This window comes from Python bivittatus, unplaced genomic scaffold, assembly GCF_059951505.1.
Source record: "Python bivittatus isolate LINGU-HERP-01145 unplaced genomic scaffold, Pbiv_v1 ctg000700_np1212, whole genome shotgun sequence".
Taxonomy (NCBI): domain Eukaryota; kingdom Metazoa; phylum Chordata; class Lepidosauria; order Squamata; family Pythonidae; genus Python; species Python bivittatus.
Window position 1 is genome coordinate 38,217,226 of NW_028277098.1, and position 24,166 is coordinate 38,241,391.

The following is a 24,166-nucleotide window of genomic DNA, read 5'->3' on the forward strand; positions in this document are numbered from 1 at the left end:
AGAAAGTGGACTATTAAAAGGAGTGACAAATTCCTAATTAGATATAAAACACTTGATATCTCATGCTGGTGGTGGCCAAATGTAATAAAAAATCAATGACAACCTAACTTAAATAAAAATGTATCTGATTGAATTTGCTACTGAATATTCTAAGAGTTGGTTCAAATCAACAATCATATATGCGTCATAATATTTGCTTACAGGTTTGGTAACTTTCTTGCTACCTTGAGTTCAGCTGCTATTACTCATTGATGAATGGCAGCAATTCAGGGACAATTCAATTTCAGGTCTTAGAAGCCACATCAAATTGCACAGAGTTCAACAGGATTTAATAAATAAATTTACATAGCTTTATTGCCTGTTTTATCTTTTATTGCCTGGAAAAAATTTGATAGCTAAATAGCTTACTGACTTTTCAACTGGCTGCCATCTCTGAAAATTTCCCCCTTTCCCTTGTTTTATTTTATAACTTTTTGAAATATTTCTTTAAGGGCTTTTTCATGCATCTTAAAAATGACACAATAATAGCGAAGTAGATTGATTAGCAGGAGCTAAAGAATTGATAAATCAATGTGAACAAGCAGGATGGAAGAATTTTAATTATGTTAGGTATAGGAGGGGGGGTTCTATATGATCTGGAAAAAAAATCAATGGAACTAAAGATATTGGTAATCGAGATGGCCAATTGTTTATTATAAGGGTTCTTTTCTTCCTATACGTACATTTGATACACTTCCAGTTTTCTGACAAAACAATTTCCTTTTGCTAAAGTTCTGTTATTCAGCTTTTACAAATATATGCTGCATTCATAAGTGATTATTTTTAGAAAAACAGTTCAACATCTGAGACCTAATATTGAAAAACTGCCTGTCTGAGCTGGCATATAACAACAACAAAAAAAAAACTCGGATTGTCTGGTTTTGTAGCATAATAAATGTGTGTAGCATTTCCCATCCACATCAGAAACTATGTTTTTGCGCTGAGACTCTTACAGCTGAATTATGGGGACCCCAAAGAAGAAACGCCAATGTGCACGTCGGAATGAATTCTGGAGCGGCAACTTCATGCCTGTGAAAGTTTTTCCCGTACTAAACAGGTGCTGGGCTGACAAATGTGTGTGCCTAGTATCTGAGGGTTTTAACATCTCTGTGAGTCTCTGCGAACGAACCGCGAACGAAGAGTTTCGTATCTTCTGCCCCGTTGCTATGCATTTCAGTAGCAATCATTCACCAAGGGAATATCCAAGCGATACACGCAGCCTGTATGCAAACTGGTTCTGTATCTCCAAGATGCTAATAAAATTTTCATTCTCAGGATCTGCAAGTCAGGAAAGTGTGTTTCCAATATCGCTCCTTAATACGGTGCTGCCAAAACCGTGCGGGCGGTCTCTTCAATTGTCTTAATCTGTACGAGTTGCAGAACTCACTCCTGATCGGAATGGAAAACATTTCACCAAGTAGAACCTGTTCTGATTTGATTCCATCTTAACTGTCATCCTCCAGGACAATAACTGAGGCAGGCGCTGCAGGCGATACTTTTCATGCGCGTTGCCTATTTGTCACCTGAAACTCTTCCACTTGGCGAAAAGCGAGACCAAGGCGCGCGGTCTGCGTTCCCCAGAAGTTGCCTCGCTCGCCCACTCCCCGCGCCCCACCCCCGCAACCCGCTCTTTGCTTTCCTCTTTTTATTTTGCTTTCCCTAGTCACGGAACCCGGAAGTTTGTGTGTGAGCGCGTCTCTTTCTGCGTGGTGGTTGGCGTTTCATTTTTTTTTTAATTTCTATCACATGGCAGTGTGCGAGAGATACAATAAAAACAGAAAAATGGCGACAGTCACGTTGTGGCGACTCTATGCTGCGTCATTAGATAATCTTCATGCAAAGAAACCTAAGAACAAAGAAAAGAGAGAGAGGGGGTAACAAGCGCGTCTGGAAAGGTGGGTGGGCAAGAGGCAGTGACTTGCCACAGCGCGGGGAGGGAACGGGGGGGGGAGACGATTGGGGGGATGAGCGAGTATCTTTATTGCAGGGCACCGGGTTTGGCATCCCAACTCCCCATCCGCCCGCTCTCAGTTCGGCTTTACAGAGCCTCGGAAAAGTCCTGCTGGAGGTTGGTTGATCTTTATGCGAGGGGAAAATGTTTATCGCCCCAGGGAGGAGGGGCGGCGGAGGCGGCGGCAGGCGCTCGGGCGAGATGTCGATGCCTTTCCTCCTTTTTTCTCTTCCCTTAGGAAACGTGACCGCCCAGAGCAGCGGTGCGCAGCTGGGCAAGCTGGCTTTTGTGGGCGAGGATTCCGCTCTAACTGTTGGGTGCCCCGACCGCCGGCGTACTTTGGCGAGGGGAGCGAGCGTTTGTGTTTTGCCGTGCTTTGGCGCGCGAGGGAGATAGAGAGAAGAGGATTGGGCCCGGGGCTTGAGAGAGCCGTCCCATCCCTGCCCGACCCCCTTCCGCGGATGGAGGCTTCTGAGGAGGAAGACTGGCTCGGTGGCGAAGGCTGGAGAGAGCGAGAAGGGGCCGCGAGGGAAGGAGGCGCGAGGGAGGGAGGCATCTGCTCCAGAGGGCGTGTGTGCCTCTTAAAACGTTGCGCACTATTATTTTCCTTAAGAATCCTGGCACTGTTCGCTTCCAGTCAAGTGATTGTAAATATAGCCTGGATGTTGTTTACATGAAACATCCAAGGGGAGGAGCGCAGAAAGGAGGAAGAGGAAGGCGGAGGAGCCTCCCAGGCTGGCAGGGGTGAGTTATCCCAAAAGGAGGAGCTACCAGTTAAACTAGGGCCGGAGGCTCGGGCGAGCTGTTTGGTATGTGCGCTGGAGGCGAGCGCCTCCCCACCAAGGCTGTCGCTGCTGCTTCTGCTGCCCTCCGCGCCGGCTGTGGTCGAGCTGCCTGGCGGGCAAGTCGGTTGCTGTGACGTGCTGGCTGTCCTCCAAACTGATCTCGACCTCTTCCTTTTCTCTAACCCAGTCCTTTCGGTTTTGAGCTGCTAAGGCTGGAATGGCTTAGTAGGTTCCCACCAATAAAGCAGCTGCACCGAGTTGTTCTCTAGAGTAAGTATAATTAAAACCTTTTCTGACTTGGTGCCTTCCAGATTTGTGGGACTGCAGATCCCCAGATCCCCAGCCAGCGTGGGTTTTCCCAGTATGCCAAGAAGGCACCATCATGTTGGGAAAGGGGGCGGTGCTGCTTGGGAAAAGGTTAGCCTTGGTCTCTTGCCTGGTTCTTGGTCCTCAGTTGCAGAGAAGGTCCTGCCCTCCGAACAGTCATGCTTGCCTTTTTTAAAATGGATGCAGGGACAGCTCCCTGCCTCCAGCATTGCCTCCTTGCCCCGCTTTTGCATCTGCCAAACATAGAGCAAAATCATGTCATGCTCATTAAAGTAACCAGGGAAGGACTTAAACCTGAAGGGATGTTAAAAAGCATCCTTGCTTCTTGGTAATATCTTGAAGAGATCTTAACAAGCTAGGATTAGTGGGACTTTTAAATGCTGTCTTTGCCGAAAGTCATGTGCCTGCCCAACTCCTGACTGTATCAGAGGACTCCAGATGTTAAAGAAAGCCGATGTCACTGGTATGAGCTGCTTCAACATTCTTGGCATTTTTACTCTTTCCAACCCAATGGAATGTTGGAGGGAAAGTATATAAATGAACTCAGGACTCTGTATGTCCACCCATCTCTCTGTCCATCAGCAGGGATCACTTTCCAAAAACAGAATGGATGGGACCAAATTTGGTGAATGGGGAAAAATGGCTGGCAAAAAAAAAGATCGAGTTTGAAAATGGGCCAGATTTGCTTGGAGGATGTGGGGGGGGGTCCCCCAATGCATTCCTATGGGCGAGGGCTTGAGTTTGGAACCTTGCCAGCAGTTCCATTCTTAAGACCCCCCTCCTGCCTTCTTCCTGGCCACATGACCCAGAGTGAATTGTTAGGGCTTAGAAAGAATTCCAGAAGCCATGTTCTGCGTGTGTTCCTTACCTTGTTCTTTCCAGTCCAGCAAAATCCAGGAAAGAGATTACTGTATGTAAAGAGACTTGGGACTCTGTTCATCAACAGGATAACTCTTGGAAAACAAAACTGGACCAATTTGTTGGCAGAAGAAAACCAACAGAAGAACTGTGAGCTTGAATATGGGCTGGATCTGGTCAGGAACTGCAGATCCCCAATGCACCCCTATGGGAGAACCATCCCCCAGTGGTTGGGCAGTGGCTCAGAATGTTGTTGGCTCCTCATTCTTAGCCCCCTTCCTTCCCAGAGTGTAGCTTAAGGCTTTAGAAAGAATTCCAGAAGCCATGTTCGTCGTATTTTCCTTATACTTTACAATAACTTTTTACCATTGACTTACCCAAGCTACCTAGTGAACATATGACTGAGGGGCAATAAGTGTCAATATGTCTCAGTATTATTTTTTTTTAACAGTATCACACTTTCCCCACAATCGATATGAAGTGCTAACCACCCATTCTGGAATCCACAAAGAGCTATATACAGTAGGCATGAAATTTGCTATCCCCATACAGATCTCTAGTCTCCCTCTATTGCCTCTGATTCAAGTCACTGCCAGCCACCTAACTTCCTGTGAGGAAATAGATGGGAAAACTTTACAGATTTTATATACCTTGAGTGGTGTTAGAATGAGTGGAAATATACTGTTTAAATACCAGTAGAACTAATTTGTCTCACTCACGGGGTAGGAACAAGGTGAAAGTGATATAATGGAGATACACCAATACAAAGATGTTGCCAAGCCATGTTTGGCTAAGTATAAGTAGGGAAAGACATAAAGCCTTGACATGTTACGGGGAAAAACCTGACATGCTGACTGATCCTAGGTATGTTTACTCAGATTTCAGTACAATAAGGGGTCTAGGTTTGCATTTACAATTGCAGGCTTAACCTTAAACTTGTTTTAATCTGCGGCATCCCCTAAAGTATCTTTCCATCACCCAATGATTTGCTATCGTTAGTTCCCACAAGGGAATTTAGTTTGGCTTGAGCTCCTGCACCTTTCATTCTAGAAATTACTGTATCTAAACAAGTCTTAGCTGTTTAGATATTTTTTAAAAGATTAATAGCCTTTGTCATTCTGATATTAAAAGTAATGGATATTAAGTAGTTCCCAGAAACATTAACTCAAGAATCCAATTGACGTTTCCATTTTCTCTTACTGTTTTTCTGTTGCAATTTGTCCTTTTATGCCTGAGAACGTGCATCTCACTATCTTATACAAACCATCTGTATTATCTCCTGTAGTTACAGTTTGCTTTATAACAGGATTTTTAAAATCAATCTAGTAAAGTGAAGGGTTGTCCAGGGCCTCCCTTGTTCATATCTAGAAGCAGAATGGCTGCAGTGCTGGGATCGTTAAATCAGTTTTTTGCCTCACAATGATGGAATAGGTTATATTTTAACAAAATATAGGAGTGTTTGTTCTCTCTGGCCAGTAAGTGACAAAAGTCCAGGTCTATGACCTTGATTCCTTCGTTGCAGCATCTGTGGTTTTGATAGAACTTTTCTGTAAACACAGAGAACAAGTTCTAAATTTATTTGTGGATAAAATTTGACTTCCCTGTATTTATTAGTCTTATTTTCCCTCTCCCTCTTTTACCACCTATAGGTAATGAAGAATCAACACACAGCTGTGAAGCACAGAAGATACCATATGCCTTTCTCTGAGGAATGCAGCTGTTGCCAGCTTCACATTTGTAAGTATCTGTACGTAGACTTGTTTCTTTGGGCTATGAGGCTTCCATGGAAAAGAAAATACCAGGATTACTTGCATGTGAACTATGACTGACACATAAATAATGTGCTTGGGAGATGCATCAGTTGAATTACGTATTTGTTTGGTGCTCTTGACAAGAGAAGTCTCATTTAGGAGGAATGAGACTTCTCTTGTCTCACACAGAATTCTTAATGAACAAATGCTTAAAAAAGATGTAGTTGAAGAGAGTGGAATTTTAAAAAGCAGAAGCTAACATGAAGTATATAGAAGAATATTTTACAGATAGGTGGTGCAGTTGAGATTTAGGATGTGATGTCTGTATGATTTTGTGATTTATCAATGTTTCTTACATTTTGTTCTTTACATTGCAAACAGTGGCCTTTTTAATACTGCAGTCTAGTGCATGCTTGACTTACAGTATTTCTGAGTAGATATGCTATAGGTTTGACTTGTGCAGTGTGGATCTTCAGTGGTTAAGATGTAACCCCCAGTTTGGTTACAGTCTTTCCAAAAATGGGTTTTTTTCTCTCTCCAGCAGCTATTGCCTAATGAGGGAAGGGGGAAAAAAATCAGATATGGGAAAGGATAACTAAGTAAAAATATAGTATGTTAAAAGCAACATGTAAATGAAAGAAATCTTAATTGTGGGCTGATGTTTTAAGACTGAAATTTTTAAAAAATTGAATATGGCCTGAAGGGTTTAAAATATTTTCTTATATGGGAGAGATCTAGCTCATTTAAGTTTATAGAAAAATACATGGGCTTTGATTACATTTATTGAATGTCTGTCCTTAGAACAGTAGCGTTGCTATGAGTACATCTGTGTTCTTCACCCCTAACTCATTTATCAGCTTCTATAGATTTTCTTTTTTCATAGCACCCATAGTGCTTTCAGGTCTTAATATTAATACATACAGCAGGCATAGGTTGCTGGATTGGGAACACCGTCTGCTCAGACCTCACTGAAATGAATCACTTATTTCAGTAGAGCTTGCACACAAGTTCCCAGTGGATATCACTTCATATTTTTGCAGGTAATTCTCAGTAATCATGCTCTGATGTATTTCTGTGTTGTAAGTATAAAAGTTGTTAAGTATAAAGATTGAAAAACTTGATGCTGCTATGGAGAAGGAAGGACCTGTACTTCTGTGGAAATTTAGAAGCAAGATAAATTGTGCATTTAAAGGCAGAGATGCAGTATCCTATTCCGTCGTACTACCTACACTTTGAAGCAGGGTAGGAAGAGACTGTAAAATTTATAGCTCAAAACTGTATAAGGATTGTCCATCCTGGCTTTGTGCATATGAATTAGTCAGAGTAACCACATTACATTTCAGTGAGGCAGGACAAAGAGCTTAGGCAAAAGATGTGGTAAGATTTTCACCAAACTTTAAAAAATGGCTCTCAAATATTCCAAATTACATTGTTTGGATGGAAAGAGCCCACCCTCAGGGTATTTTAACAACAGTTGTTATGGTTACTTTTTAATCTCTCAGTATCACTATAGCAACAATATAAATGAACGCTAATCAAATATTTGAAGGACTTAGATTTGTCTTTGGCACATGCCTCCACGTTTGCATACTTAGCTGCATAATAATAACCATTGGGTAGAACCAGAGATGTAGCTAGCGATGGTGAGAGGGAATTCTGGGAATTAAAGTCTTAAAGTTGCCAAGATTGAGAAACTTTGTTCTAAGGAGGAACATGTGGTTTGTAACCTGAGAGGGAAGAGAATCTTATCCATCCTCAAACAGTTTTCCTGAACTAAATGTCAGACATAACTACCAAATAATATTTTTCATGCATGTGCCTTTGAGTCGGTCTTGAGTCCTAGCTCCCTGGGTATCTTCGGACCAGCTCAGTTAAACCTACCTCACATGGTTGTTGTTATGGTGATAAAATGGGGAGAAGGAGCATGGTATGTGCACCCTTGAGTTTCTGAATGGAAGGCTGGGTATAAAACTAACAAAGAAATAAAAGTATATGTAATGCAAACCCCAGGCCATAGTGACTGGGAATACTGGCACTTCCTCTCCTAAAACAACTAAGAGGTCACCATGTTCAGAAAGGCTGCACTGAATCATGATTTAATATTACATGAATGAGCTCCCAGTCCTTTAGCAAGACTAAATTGAAGACATCAGCAGTTTTCCATTTCACTTTTTAACCAGAAGCAATTTAATGTTACATCCAAACCTAGATAAACTATGTATATTAATGTTTGGACTTAAAATACAAAAGAAAACTTCAGTTTCCATGAGCCATGCTGAAGGAGGATTAGATAGACATGGTGTTGGAATCTGAGTGTGTTTTACATAATTTTGATCCATAACTTCTCAGCATATTATTTGGAATCATATTATCCAGGCTACAGTATGTGTAGGGATGTAGGAAGCTGCTTTACATCAAATTATATCACTAGTTTATTTATCCTAGCATTGTTTGTTCTGAATGGAATTCTTCAGGCTTTCATACAGGAGCCTCCCCCAGCTCTATCTGAAGATCCACCAACTGGATATGGAATCTAATACATATAAAGAAGTAGGTTACAATGAGTGTTTCATTGTAGAGCAAAAATTTGCATCCAGTCCAAGTACTACAGTTTAATTTAAACTTTGGGATGCCATTTCAGAGCTGGGGAAAACCATAACCTCATATTGTTATAATTATTTCCATAAAATGTCAGCATCTTCTGAAGAATCCTTTCACAAGTTTATATGTACAGTCCTAAACAATAACACTTTTTCATTTAATGAAAAAAAGTATTTTCACAAATGCAAGCCTATTTGGGTTTAAGGAGCTGCATTTGTCTGTGAAATCAAAGCAAGCTGTTTTTATGAAGTCCAGGTGCAGTTTTGATTCAGCCTCCTTATGATTTGCAGTTAACAGTGGCTAATTGTTTTGCACAGGTGTCCATTTTGGGGGGGGGGGGAATGAAATGGGTAGCAAAGCTTTCCTCTCCACTCTAAAATGCATTGACTAAGAAAGTTCTAAGTAAATTTTATGTGAAGCTTGATACTTAGTTACTAAATGATTGCATGAATTGTGATATATTGAGGTGATTTGGAGCAATGTACTATGTTAATTTTCAGGGGTTTTTTCCTATTTGTTCAATTGTACTTGTTTCTTTTGTATTATAACTTCATAACTAATGATTTCTTCTAAGTGTATATATTGCTTTTTTAATTTGTTTCAGTATATTCTCTATATTTTTTTTCTTAAAATTGCAATTAAAAATAAGTCTTTGTTGTCTTTTCTTGAAGTTCAGTGTTTCAAGTCCAGAATATGAATCTTTAGAAGCAGTTATTTATTGTAGCCTGTACTTCATAAGTAGTTAGTATATATGTGTGTGCGTGTATGTTTATATACACAAGCACATACATATAGGAATCCAATGCGCAGGTGAAGGCAGAGGAAAGAATAGTGAAATCAGTTGCATGTATCAACCAGTGAGTTTGATTTGTGGAAGAGTATACTGTGAATCACAATAGGATGTGATAGCATCTAGCCAACCTTGGCTGATCTCCCCAAATCTAAGTAGTATTGGACTTGTCTAGTAGTTGGATAAGACATTTCTAGAAAATCTGAGGACTATAGGCTAGACCGAAAAGTTAGCTTGGAAAATTAGCTTGGGAAAAAAAGGCAATGGCAAACCTTTTCTTTATTTTTGTCAAGAAAATTGCATGAACGTGTGTCTATCTGGTAACCAGAAGTCTGGCTTTATTCAAGGAATGGTTTACCTTTATGCTGTGAACTATGCTTCCTTGTGACTGCATTTGCTCATAGAGTTAAGCCAGAATTTTTAAACATAGTTTGTTGACTAAATTATAATGACCTGACTTTCATATGATGCTGAAACATAATGAATGGTTTGATATGTCACACTAAGCCAAAAGCAAACCACAGCGTGGTTTAACACATGATATGAATCTAGCCAATGAGATCTTTTAACGCCTTTACCACTTTTTAAAAAGACATTTGTTTCGTTTTTCTTTTGCTGTAGGTTTCAAGTGAGAAAGCCCCCACTTTCTGAATGTATTTTCCAGCTTTTCCATTTTTTAGCAGCAAAATATGCCTGGACATCTACAGATATAAGAAGGTGAGTGAAGACCATGGACAGCATACAATTGTGAATGGTTTGTAGAGGAATAAAAGGACGTTAACTTCTGCTGACCTACTTTTTTTCTAGTATAGACAACAGATTTTTTTTTTCTGTTTTTCTGCATTTATGCTAGTACACTAGAGAGTTTTTATAATTTATAGCTCGTGAATGCCTAGGGAAGCTCAAGTTTCCTAGTGACATATTTTGTCAATGAGTTTATCTCTTTTTGTTGTGTAATCTAGTGGTTAAGGTGTGGGAAGATCCAGGTTCAAGTCCAGCTTCAATAATGTAAACTCACTGAGTGACTTTGGGTCAGTCACTTTCCTTTAGCACAACTTACTTCACAGATCATCATGAGAATAAAATGAAGATTTCCACATAAGTCACCTTGAATTTCTGGAGAAAATGCGGGATATAGCTTTAACAAATACATATATAAATGCAGATTAAAACTTGCTGCCTTCAAACCCATGTGTTATCCCTTTACTTGATAGAATGAATGGCAAGAATTTTAGTGACAAATAAATTGACATAGATCCATCATGGCATTGGTTTGCAAAGTACAGGGTAAGCTGATGACACTTTTTAAAAAATGACAAAAATATATCATATAGAGCATCAAAATAAAAGGATAAATAAATGAGTTATTGGTAGAGAAAATAACTAGCTAGGAACATAATAGTTTAATGTGGTTTGGTTCATTTGGATGAGTGTTTTTCAACCTCAGCAACTTCAAGATATGTGGACTTCAACTCCCAGAATTCCCCAGGCAGAATGCATGCTGGCTGGGGAATTCTGGGAGTTGAAGTCCACACATCTTAAAGTTGCTGAAGTTCATAAACACTGGGTTATGTGATAGAAAACTCATCCCAAAAGCACCACAACTGAAGAGGGTCCAAACAATTGTTACATTCCAAAGCTAGCAAGTTACAGTAAGTCACTGGTCTCCTGCCCCCGGGTGACCAAGCATGCACAGGTCTTATATAGAATGTTAATCAAAGACTATTCAAGCAAGCATATACACCAGATGAAGATCCCAAGTCCAGAAAGAATTGCTTTACAACTGATAAGGAAACAAGGTAGCCACAAAGAGAGAGATGGGGCATCCTTCATGGTATGAAATCATTAGAGAAACATACCTAGAAAGGAGACATAGTAGCTTTAATATATATGTTGAGCCGAGTTATTGTTGGTTATCCTGACTCTTATTCTAGCAGGCTGACCCTGTGCTTACAGCAGGAAGGACTAGGGAGGTCTGACAGCATTTGTCCTTCAATCCTTTCAAGGCGTGAACTCTGTAATCAGTTAGTCCTTATCAGGCAATCAGTTTATTACAGCCCTAAGGCCAGATACAATAATATATCTAATAGTAGAACTTCTATTTCTATATAACAGAAAAGCAATAAATATAATCGGATCTAAAAAATAATTAAGAACAGATATAATAAAATAAAACAGAATAAAAATAGTATTATAAGAAGTTCCAAACTCAATTAATGGTGCAGTGTATTATGTAAATGGTAGCAAAACTGGGAGACTTGGGAAGATATTTTTCAGTCCTTGTCTGAAAGAAGTAACATTAAGTAGAAATCACACTCCCCACCTGGAAATTTCTTCAGGATCAGATAAATGAAGGCCTGTCTAGAGTCCTTATATAGGGAGCAGCATAGTAGCACGTGCCTTAGAGTTTCTATTGAGCCATCACCACATGGACATAACCGAAGATTATGTTGTGGATATAGGAGTACCTTTAAAATGTCCAAAAAGGACTGCTGGGGGCAATGCAGCCCAGCTAAAGTGAAAGCCTCCTGAAATTTCAGAATTGTAATGGATGATAAATAGGAGGCTGGAGGTGACCCTTTTGGAAGAATGTGATAAATATTGGGGTGTGACACCTTGCTTAAATTTGTTTGGAGATCTACTTCCCAGATTCGTTGTTTGAGGGCAATTCTAGCATTATCTTTTTTATAAATATGATTTTTACTGAAGTTTAAAAACACAAAGATAAAAAACTAATACAAACTAAGAAAAATATAAAAAAGAAAAAGTAAAAAGTGCAGAGAGAAAAGAAAAAAGGGGTAGGGAAAAATGTAAAGAAAAAAGATATATAAAGAAATGACTTCCCCCTTCATCAAGACAAGTGCAAACAATTTTAGTAACTTATCACCTTCTCTATCATTTCAACCAAAAATTTCTTCATCCCATATTTCACCTTTTATGTATTAGCAAATAATAAAGCCTCATCATTCAGTCTTAATCAGCAAAAGTCCATTAAGAGTTACCAGAAATAACAATATGTATATTTTAACCTTAAACAAGTAAATCAATTTCATACTCCTTTCTTTTACACAGTAACTTATAATTTTCTCTAAAAACACAACACCAAAAATCTCTTCTTCCCATATCTTATCTCACATTTATAAACAAATCTTTAAAGCCTCATCGTTCAAACTTAATCAAGAAAAATTCCATTAAGAGCTATCAGAAATAACAATATATTGAAAATCTTGATCTTTAATCCCTTCAAAATAATGTCCCACATATTAATTTCTTATCATTTTTTCTTTGTCTCCTCTCAGAAACTCATTCACAAGTTTAACACTTTCCTTCAATTTTAACACCATAACTTATCACTTTTTCTAAAAATAAAACAAAAAATCATCTTCTTATGTCTCATCTATAAACAAATCATTAAAGCCTCATCATTCAGTCCTGGTCAAGAAAAACCCATTAAAAGCTACTAGAAAAAAAATTGTATATACTTTAACCTTGATCGAATCGGTCAACTTTATAAACCTTCTTTTTGCTTTTAAAAGTCTTGATTTTATTCCCTCTAAGTAATGTCCCAAAAGCTGATTTCTTGTCATTCTGTCTTTATCTTTTCTCAGGAACTCCTTCATAAGTATAACACATCTCTTTTGTAGGTCCAAAATAAGAAAGTTGTCCAAGTCACTCTTCTGAGTTGAAATCCACACATCTAAGTCACTCTTCTTATTTATTATTTGTGTGCCCCTTTTAGCTATTAAAACATCAGCCAGTTTCATTTGTAGGTCCTGTGTTACATCTTTGTCAATATCATTCTTGTAGCCTGTCATTTTTAAATCCATATCCAAAACAGACTGATTTTCAGTTGTGTCCTCTTCTATCTCCTCTTTTAAACCCATTTTTATAGTAGCCAGCAAACTTAAGAGAAAGTTCTGAGTACATTGTTGCCAAATATCCTTGAATTCTTCCAAAGTTAAAATACTTTTCTTCATTCCGTATTACTGGGTCTTCTCCTTTAATTATAATCTTTAGTTCTTTCTGGTTGCCTCTAGTAACCAGCCTTCAAGGTCTCCTCTTACCAAGTTTTTCTCTAATCCACAATATTCCCATGGAAAGATTTCCTACACTTAGATTCAAAATCTTCATACATTTTTAATAGGATTTTAAACAACCCACAGGAAGGATTCTTATAATTAGTTTCAAAATCTTATTTCCAGTGAATCTGGCCCCTTAATCCATTTATAACTTTCCAAAATCAATATTCTAATCACTCTTTTGCTGCTTATTTCTGAATAAAAATTTTTAAGTTCTTCAACTTACATGAAACTTCTTTCACTGACAATTGAAGGAGAATCACCCAGTATGATGAAACTTGTCCTTCTGAAGGTTCTTAGTATCTGAAAAGCAATTTGCAAGCCATTTCCAGAAGTGATTAAGAGAGGAAGTGGGCGAACCCAGTGTCCCTTTGAAGGGTCCAAACCACAGCTTGGGCAAAGCTGACTCTCCCAGCTCGCAGAGCTCTAAAACCCACTGGGGGCCACTGTTTTACAGTCTCTTCACAGGAAGCATCTGTATGGAGCACTATGGGTGATCCCAAGTCCTCCCCTTTGTCCAGGGAGGAATTTTGAGGCGCTGATCTGTTCCCCGGCTCCTTGTTCTGCCGCTGTCATTAACTCCGCTGAAAGCAAAGCCATCTTCAGTCTGCCATTGCTTCCCCAGAACAGCCATTCTAGTATTATCAAATGAGCACAAACTTTCCGTAGAGAAGCCCAGTAAATGAATTCTATCTTAGGCCGTTTTTAAGCCATGATGATTTAAAATGATCTCTAAGTACTAATGGGGCCAAACCTATACAGAGTAGGATTAACTTTAGCCAAAAGATAAGAAGAAGAAACCTTGCTCTAGCATGAATGAATCATGCACCTGAATAAGTAGGAGCAGCCTTTTATCAATAGTAGGCTGCCTCAGACTGTCCCACAGTCGTTCCCTTAGTATTCGGTCAAAAGCTGACTTAAAATCAACAAAAGTTGCAAAAAGGGTTAGGGATAGGCACAGATTGGCACAATAATAATTCCATTCCTGCATAGAAGACACAGCAAAGACCTTACAAAGCAATACATAATATATTCATTCAAGTAAGCGTAAGTGTGATTATACAATTGATTCCATCTAACTCTTTACAGCTACTGGTTGTCAGATATCAGAGAAATCTAAGTTCCAGGTGTATTTACATATGCTTTAATGTGGGCTATGTATAGATGGAGTCAATCTTCTTTGTGTTGGACAGCACGTGTACAAATCCTATTGATTGATTATGTGCCATCAAATCATTGTCAGCTCTTAGAGACCACATAAATAGATTTTCTCTGCGATGATCTGTCCCTAGCCTGGTCCTTCAGCTCTTCCAAAGGTGCATGAATCATCACTGTAACTGAGTCCATCCACCTTCCAGGTGGTCATCCTCTTCTCGTCTTTCCTTCCACCCTTCCCAGAATTAGAGCCTTCTCCAGAGAGTTACGTCTTTGCATAATGTGTCCAAAGTAGGATAATTTGAGCTTGGTCATTTGTGTTTCAAGTGAGAACTCTGGTTTGATTTGTTTGATGATCCATTTGTTTGTTTTCTTGCTGTCCATCTGAAGACTTGACCTTAGGTTGTGTGTAAGTGCCCACATCCCCATAGTTGATCTCTGTCTGAACAGAATATTTTGCCTGCAAATTCTGTGGGAAGAGAAATAAGGGAAATCCCTGCCTCTAGTTTATTTACACATGTTGATTTTGCTTGGAGCTTTTGCATGGCTGTCTCCTTTTGCACTAAAATGGGCTTTGGGGAAGGTACACATGAGTTTACCCAAGTAGGATAGTTGAATCCTGCCAGGTACTAATTAACCAATTCAGTGGGTTCGCTTGTCTTTTGTGTAACATTTTGTAAGGTTGAGGCTTTTCAGATAAATTTCCATCTCATTAGTGCCCTCTTGTGGTTTTCTAAAACAGTGCATTGTATATGATAGGAATGTAGTAGTACAGGTAATCCCCAGTTTAAAAGTGGTTTAAGAGTTCCCTTCCCAAGGTCTATCCTTAAGTTGAATTTGTATGTAAGCTGGAACAGTATTATTGTATAATACTGTATAAGTAGTATTGTGTAATTAACTTGAACCATTGTGTGTTTAACTCAAAGTTTGCTATAATAGGCTCCGTTCTTAACTATGGGTCGTCTGTAACCCAGGCATTCTTAACCCGGGACTCCATGTATTTGTGTTTTATACATATTTTCTTGACTCTGACAATTTTAGACTTTCTTGTAGTGCACAACCTCTGATGCTCAATTGTTAAGATGTAATTATATGTACGACTGAGCAGATCCTGAAAATGAAGTCATAAGATTCAATTGTGTTAAATATTCATCTGTATCTTAACAACATTTTTAAATTTGTGAAGAGAAGATCTGATTCTTCATTAGGGTCATTGTTAATATGAATGTCAGTAGTTATGCTTTATTTTGATGTTATGAAACCATGTGCTGCTCCACCATTTTCCACTGGAGTGTCTTAATCATTTGTCATTGATCTAATTTAGGGATGGGCAGATTTTTCATGTCAATCCTGGGTGTATATTTCATTATTTTAAAAAAAAAATTAGATAAAAGTGCTGCCTTCTTATTTGTTTCTTCTGTTTTTAATCCAACTTTCCATTCAAGCAATGACTCAAAGCAGGTAACCATAATTAAAATATAAGATACAAAATGTTAAATGTAATTCCATAGCTTGGGGTAAAGTCCTTTCCATGTATCAGAGAAGAGATCCTCTAAGTAAGGGCCTCTTGCAGGCCTTAGCTCCCAGAAAGGTTGGTAATGGGAGAGATGGTCCCTCAGTATAATAGTTAGGTCTTAAGCCATTTAGGATTTTAATACCAACACCTTAAATTGTACCAAGTAAGTACCCACCAATATAGGCATTATGTGAACCCTATCTTTTATTCCATGTAGCAGCCTAGCTGCCATATTTTGTATGAGCTGCAGTTTCCAAACACATTTCAAGGATGGTCTCATGTGAAACACATAGCAGAAGTGTATGAAATGCTTCTAGTTCAAAATATCTCAAGTTCAGAGTGTTACATTCTGAGTTCAGAGCTGCTGTTTTGACCTCACTGGAGGTGTTCTGAACTGCAAAACAGAAGTGTTACAGTCTGAGCTCATAACACCTCTTTCAAACTCACAACAGCTGTTTTGAACTCAAAACACTTTTTGGAATAATCAGATGGCCTCAGAACACTTCCAGTGAGGTCAAGATATGTTCTGAGTTTGAAGCATTTCAGATTTTAAATATTTTGCACCACCCTAGTAGCGAAGATGCAATGTAACTGAAATGTGGTTACGCTCTAATGATTTTTAAGGCAGCTTACAGCTTACACACCTGGTGGTCTTTGGTGCCCTGGCAAAGATTGGAGCTAAGTTGTGTTTCTTTTCAGGTGTGCATCACGTGGCAATGTTCAGTCAGAACTGGCTATTTACTATCGAGAGGAGAGGTGAGTTTCCTTCTACTTTCCTTCCCTGGACTTCTGTCCCAAAGTCCTGTCCTAACAGCATAACTGGCCACAATTAACAGATAATTAAGCATACCTTATGATATTAAGAGCAGGTGAATGCAATCTTTTGGTAGCTGGAACTGCACTTAAAAACCATTAAGATACCAAAAAGGACCACAGTAGTGTAGATACTGATGTAAAGTAGGAGGGTCATGAAAGGCCCAGGGGAGCCATTTGACAGGTGAGGTGTCTTTTTTTTTTAACTAGGTGAAACTATTTCAGGTTTGTGTGCGTTTCTCAGCTCAAAATTGTAGGAGCCCCAAATTTAGCATTAAATTGTATTTTCATTCTGTTTGTGATGTGCCTTGGGGATTTTTGTTTTGGGAAACCCTATAAATCTGTTTAAAGCACTTGGCTTCCCTGTCTTGTGTCAGAAACTGGCAGAGTTGGGCATCTTCTGAGGCCCAACATCCTTCCAGGGGGCAGCCATCTCATTTGCTCTTTTGCATTGGATCTGAAGGGGCAAGTGAGTAGATCAGTCCCCTCCAACCTGGATCCTTTCCAGATAACTGTACTGGACCTCACCTCCCAGAAATCTTAGCAATGCCCATGCTGGCTGAAGCATACTGAATTAAGGTCCACCCGTCTGGAGGGCATCCAGGTTGGGGAAGATTGAAGTGCATGATGGCAGTGAGAGGAGGAGTAATGCTTGCGACTCTTGCTTGCTAATTTATTTGTCAGTTGTCTTTTTAATCTGACAAAAGACCAGCCAGAGATAGTGAGAAAAAGTAGAAGCAGGACTGTCAGCCCTTCAAGGTAGACCAGATTAGAAAGCCAGGATTATGAATGCTAATACTACTTTTATTATAAGGTTACAGTACAGAATCATGCAAGTCTGAATACACTTCCCCTCTCCCTCCCTCAGTTTATCTTCATGAGAACTAGGGAGGGTCAAGTCTGAGACATTTTCTCAAATTACATTTCTGCCCCAGACTCAAATTTATTTTATCTGAACACTGTCTTGGTTGCAGCTCTTCCTCCTGTTTCTCAAGGTTATTCTTACTGCCCATTACAAGGACCAGCAAGGGCACCAAGAAAAGAGGATTCTATTAAGCCTCTCTTGTATAAGAGCCTCACCAAACCATCTTCAATTTAATATGAACTGGTGGTTATCCTGTAGTCTTTTTTTTAATGGTATCCAATGCTTTATATATATTGACAATAATAGCTAAAGCCAGAAACTGATTCCATCCAGAGGTTTTGAGTTCCTATGAGCCTCAAAATGAGAAACGTACTGTGAAATGTAATATCCAAAATATTTGAAAGATACTTACCTTAAAGAATGGAAACCATTGATGGACTATTTGCAAAATGCAGGTGGGGCGAAGCTTACACTGGGATTTGAAGATTAGATTATAAATGTAATGGGATATGTTTTGACAAAGAATTATTCCTACTTAATGCATTAAAAACTAGCACTTATGACACTCTTATTATTCTTAAGACCAGAGATAGATTGGAAGCTATCTATTTTTCATGTCGTTTTTCTTTTTCTTTTACTTTATCTCACTTTTTCTTTTCTTTATAATTTGTATTTTCAATTTTCTTTTTCATTTCTAACTTTTAACTTAGTATTTTATTAAGATTTTAAGATTACAATCAAAATATTTGAAAGATACTTGGTAGCCTATACCAGCCTTAAATCCATGTTCTCCAGCTATTCATGTGGCTAAATCAAAGGTAGGCTAGGTAAGTGGTAGACACATACGTACAAATAATATTGCAGGCAAGCTGAGATTCATTGAAGTATGTTTCATTTTTCATGCTTCCCCTATCCTCTGAGTTCCCATTTTTAAAACTGGGTTTTGTAAAACACAGATCTGCTCAGAGAAACAGCAGAATAAGCCATAATTATTAGTGCATTCTTAAGTGATATTAATTTCAGCAAAGCTGTGAAAAGAATATCTAGGGCCTATGTTGTGGATATGTGTGGCAGAGAAACATTAAGTTCCAGAGATATTTTCCTTTTCTCTCAACAGAAATCTGTGTTAACACTAATCTGGATGGTTCAGCTACCATTTTATCAATAAATATACTAACAGTGTTTTGTTTAACAATGTTCTATTTAGTTATCTAATGCACAATTAACTAGAGAGCCTGCAGTGCAGTGAATGAATATTGGATAAACTATTCAGGGAAGGCTTCTGCCTGGATGTACTTTATTGTATGTGCCCTAGATTTGTCTGAGACAAGCCACATACAGCGTTCAGAAACTGAATTTGGAGTTCATTGTGGTCTCCTTTTTTTGAACCTGCAGCTGTGGAGCAACTGATGGAACCTGCACCTTGGGGTCATCTGATGATAGTATATGAAGTCAGTAATCCCAAGGATAGGCAATGATTGACAGGCTGCCCTGGCTCAGTTATCACTGTGCTGATGCTGTCTATACTAAAGGTACAGTACTGTGATAACTGAAGGATGGTAGCCATCTTAGCTTCAGAGAAATTCAGCATGTGGAGATCAAAGACATTACTCGATTCTGAAAACGTTGTGATGCTTTACAAATGAAAACCAAAGAGAGCCCATCTGGATGCTGGAAAAAGATGTTTGCAATTTTATGGCTTACCATTTCACTTCTTAACGGGATGATACATTGTGTTGCTTAGATGTGCAATGATAGTTGAAAAAGGAAGGGTATAAGGTGCACTTTGCTTTGATTTTCATATTTGGAGAATATAAAGTAAAATGTGGGGCTTTTCACTGTGAATGTTAGTAAAGTGAATCAGTCACCCCAAAGATGATGTCTCTCTTTGCTGTACTCTAAATAAACTCTGAAAGGGGTCTTTTAACAGCTCTGCAGCACCCCATTTTTAGGCCCATGAGCCCATCAGAGTTAGGGGCTGAAATGTTCACATCTGTTTTTAAAAATGAGGTTTGGGATTGGGTGGAGTCAAGGGGGCAAAACGCCTTCTAGATCTTCATTCTAATCCATTGCTCTTTTACATTGTTTTCCAAAACAGTTATGGAATCAAACAAAGCAGCATGATCTCTGCAGATAATTCCTTAGGTTTGGTACAAATTTAACCCTGACTATCCAGTTAGGATGGATGGGTTATAGTATATTCTCCGTCAAAGATATCTATAGCTACAATTGGCAACACCATTAACTGTACTTAGGGCTAACTTAGGTTAGGCTTGGTACAGAATCTGAAAACATTACTGTATTAGTAACTAGCTCCAGATCCTAAATTAAGCATGAATTAGTTTATCTTAACCACAGTTAAGTTGCATTGCTGATTAATGTTTAATTGCAATTTAAAACGATTGAGGGATTTGTGCTTCATAATATGGATTTGTGGGGACTGGGCTGTGTGCTGTTCTGCTTTTGACCCGTTTTTTATTTTTAAGCATTTTTACCCCGTTCTTCAGCCACAGATACCATGGTGTCTTACAAATGATCAAGAAAAACAAGAGAGGTCGTGGTTGCAAATGTATAGTCCTTGAAAGCAAAACCAAAAGAAAAAGGAATGGAATAAGCAAACTCAGATTTTATTTCCTAAAGATAGAATTCTGCCAACCTGAATGGCAGCTATTTGTTGTTAAGACAAATAAAAGTATTTTTCATTGTGTTTTAAATTTCATTAAGTTTTAAGTTTCCTGTTCTGCTTTCCTGATCTCACTACCATGTAATGATGTATTCTGCTTTAGTCTGTTAAAGAAATTGATTTGGGGTTTGCATGTTTGTGTTGTTTCTTATTTAAAGCAGAAACTCTGTGATTAATCTCACGGTGCTATCAGCTATTTTTCAGCCATAGTGTTTTGTTTGTGGCCAAGTGGGTAATAATACAATGCCATACATTTCCAGAGAAAATGTGCAGGTTAAGTAACCATTCTGTGTGTATAAGATAGCAATTTAATAAAAGTTGGAACCTTCACAACAGTAGTTAGCAAATAACAGTGAATATTCCTTTTTACTTACTTGTAGAATATGCACATTTGCCATGTTCTGAAAATGCATATTGGGAAAAGGCCGAACAATTTGTTTCAGTGCTAATAACAGAAATGTTGCAGTGTTACAGTCCTGCTGACGTAGAGCCCAATATCACCTATGCTGGCTGGGGATGATGGAATTTGTAATCCAAACCATCTGGGTATACTAATTTGGGAGGACTGATAGGCAGCAAGAGCCAGTTCACAAATAAGGCAGAGAGCACTGTCAGATTCTTTGAGTTGGATGAACTGGAGAGACGTCCCACAAAATAATCCTGGATGGGTAAATCTACCAAGTGTGCCGTTTGTATACCCACTGTAGTCACTGAAACAGTGTGAGCAAGTGAAATTTACTCCTGTTCCTGTTGCGATTTCTTTTTGAAGATGGCGTTTGTGTTTTTAGTTCCATATGTTTGTCTGTTCTGTTGCCATTTTCTCATTAGTGATTTATGGTATCCTCCAATTAACGCTGTGCCAACGTAACAGTAACGAACACAAGTTTTATATTGCTGCAACAATGGTTGACTGACGCTGTACGATACTATAAATTAAAGCTATGCAAATCCTTTGGGGGAGTGTTTGGACACACAGGGGCACATACAAAGCACCCCTTTTTGCATTGTTAAATGAGACTCGTGGGGATACTTTGGACCCTGCATGTTCCAAAGTCCTGCCTTGGAAGGATTTGCACAGCCATTTTCTAAATCACCAGTGAGAATGACCAAAAGGCTAAAGAAAAATCCAGTGTATGTTTATCCTGCCTGCTAGAGTTCCCTTTCGTGTATTTCAGAAGAAACGTGAAAAGACAAAGCACTTTTTGATCCTGTTTAGGGTATTTTTTGGAAAGTCCAAAACTCCTGTCAAACTTATATATGAACTTCCTAAAAGAAGTCATGTTGAAAGAAGTTCACAAAAATAACTTTTTTTTTTTTTTTTTTGGCCATCCAAACCTGCAGTGTTCAAAATGGAACACAAGAGGGGGGCAGAGCATCTGTGTTTTGCAGTTCGTGATCCTGACAAATCTACATTTTACTGGGAAGAATCTGAAGAATGTTTGGCCGCTTCAGAGGAGCCACCAATGCATTCCAGGCACAAATAATTCAAAACAGATATAACAGCATTTCCATTCAATGCATCTTTTATAAAGGGGCGTAAACATCAGAAAAAATAATTGCTTTCTGCAGCCTAAGAGGTGTTCTTGTAATTCAGCTAAATGACTCTTTAGAAAAAAGTCTAGTGGGGCAAGGAACTTGGTGAAAACTACAGGCACATTAGTCATAATCTGCAGATGAAAATGATTTTTTTTTAACCATCTGTCTCTCACAGATGCTTCTGGTCAACTTTTGGATTGGCCAGAACATTGTGGCACTCTGCTCTAAACCCCCTCCAATTTGAGAAAGAGCACTGTTTGAATTTGATTTTCAACCAGCTTTACATCCACCTGAATATATTGTTATTCATTCTATATATAGTTAGTCTATTAATGAGATAGGGAATTTGGTCAGTTGCTTTGATGAAACTAAATATAAACTACACTCACCACTAAGCTAGCATACCAGTTAAAAGAAGTTGTACAGTAATGTTGGTGTACTTATTCTTGTCTTCCTGCTAAGATGTTTACAAAGGGATTCTTTATAAATAGTTCTATAATGTTCTCAGGCATCCAGATCAAATGGATTGATCTATAGTTCTCCCAGGTCTTTGTTTTTGGGAAGGAATGGAGAAACATTTGCCTATCTCCTGTCCTACATCACATCATTCGGGCCTTTTCTATGGTGGCGGGGGGGGGGGGGGGCTTTACCTTCTGACTTTTCTATGTTATGTAAACATCTTTGAGTTTAGCTCAACCCATGATGACTTAGTAAAATTGTCTGCATAGAATACAGAAGTGGTTCCTTAGGTCTTCCAGGTTTTTTTTATTTCCTATTTCCCAGCTTTGTTTACAGCCCTGGGATTACCCGACATTCTCTCATCTAAGAGCTAATCAAGTCTAATTCGGCTTAGCTTGGTGAGATCAGCCAGGGTCAGCTAGGTGCTGCCATTGCTAGACAGCAGTTCATCTGCCTCTGAAATCTTTTAACGTCTTTACCAGAAGTACTTCCTGATTAGTTCCTTATAAAGATAGCTGCAAGCCTAACTCCTCTTAGTGCCTTCTCAAAGAAGCCCTGTCTTTTGGGCGGGCTCACATGGGAGCCAAACACTCACAGGAAAACAAGTGATGGCATTAAGGGTACTGTTTGGATTCAGTGATCTTGCCCCAGGGGCCTCCTTAACTCAAATGTGAAGATTCCTGGGACCAGGCAACCATTGCAGAAGCCTAAGAAAAGGTGCCACTTTAAGGAGGCGTGGACACCTGCAGCCATTGTTCCCACGCCTGCTCCACATCACTTTTTCCACTCTGGGTCCTATTGTTTCTTTTATTTTTTATCTGTATTTTTAAATTTCCAATAAGGTTTTTGTACAGCCACAGTGTTATGTACATTTTAAACATTTTTTGTCTTTTCTCATTGAAAGTAGGATTATGTTTTAACAATTCCAGCAGCAATTCCGACCAATCTTGGACCTCTTTCTTCACTCTTGTGTTGAACTCAAGCCTTAAATGCTCCACCACCCCAAAAGTATTGACATATTATACCACATAACATGTTGTTGTTCACCAACATTTCCTGTACATACACCTGTGAATAATACCACCTCCACTGCTACACTTTAGCATTCTCTATTTTTAAAGAAGGCTCTAATCATAGAATCCTACCTAGCATGTCTCTGAACTTACGAATCTTGAAATCCAAAGCCCATACCTGGCTCTGCTATCTTCTACCTTTGCATTTTACTTTAACCCCTTTGATTAGCTTTTTACAACTACTTAAGAAAAGGTCAAGGAGATTTTTCCTTTTACCTTTGGAAAGATGATGTTAGCAACAAAACAAGATGTTGAGAGAGATGCTGCACTTAGTAAAATTGGACTTGAAATACATATGAGCCTATTCAAAGTGCCCCATTAATATTTCTCTGAAGCATAACTTATTTCACTAATGTATCATCTGCATTCTGCTCTTGGTCTATCAGTTTTAAGAAACCACTAAAATTGTGTTTGTTTTCCTTTTTTTTTTCTTTAGATGATTTTTGCAGGCTACAGTTCTTGATTGGTTGCTTCTCATCAATTTTTGTATCAATGTAGCTACTATAGTTTTTTTTTTTGGTCTCTCCCTTTTTGTTATGTTGCAGTAGATAAAGTTGTAATCCATTTGAAAATGTTTTATCAAAGGAAACCAAAACTCAGAACTAGGTTTTCATGTAGAATGCTGATTTTACAGATCATAAAATATGTCATAAACATGACTGATTTGGTCAAATGAATTTTATAAACAGCTGCTTCTGGTTCCAACTAAAAGAGAAATACAAAAATAAGTTATTCCAAAAGGCAGCGTAGGCTAGTCTTTGCACTAATGAGGGCTAATCTTTCTTGGAGTATGCAGTAAACAAATACAATAAATAAAAATATTAGTTTTGTAGCACCTTAAAACTAATGGCTTCATTAACACATAAGCTTTTTGAGACATTTTCA

General features: G+C 38.6%; 1 long non-coding RNA gene across 3 annotated transcripts; it reads left to right on the forward strand.

The window, feature by feature from the left end:
- The first annotated feature begins 1,688 nt into the window (after nt 1-1,688).
- Nucleotides 1,689-20,346, forward strand: LOC112540844 (uncharacterized). 3 transcript variants are annotated; one of them, XR_015798425.1, is made up of 6 exons: nt 1,689-1,934; nt 2,229-2,734; nt 5,610-5,697; nt 9,724-9,819; nt 16,552-16,608; nt 18,926-20,346. It is a non-coding gene; the product is annotated as an uncharacterized LOC112540844 (long non-coding RNA). The 3 variants fall into 3 exon arrangements; XR_015798426.1 differs by having other exon boundaries at nt 2,027-5,697; XR_015798424.1 differs by having other exon boundaries at nt 2,229-5,697.
- The last annotated feature ends 3,820 nt before the right edge of the window (nt 20,347-24,166 follow it).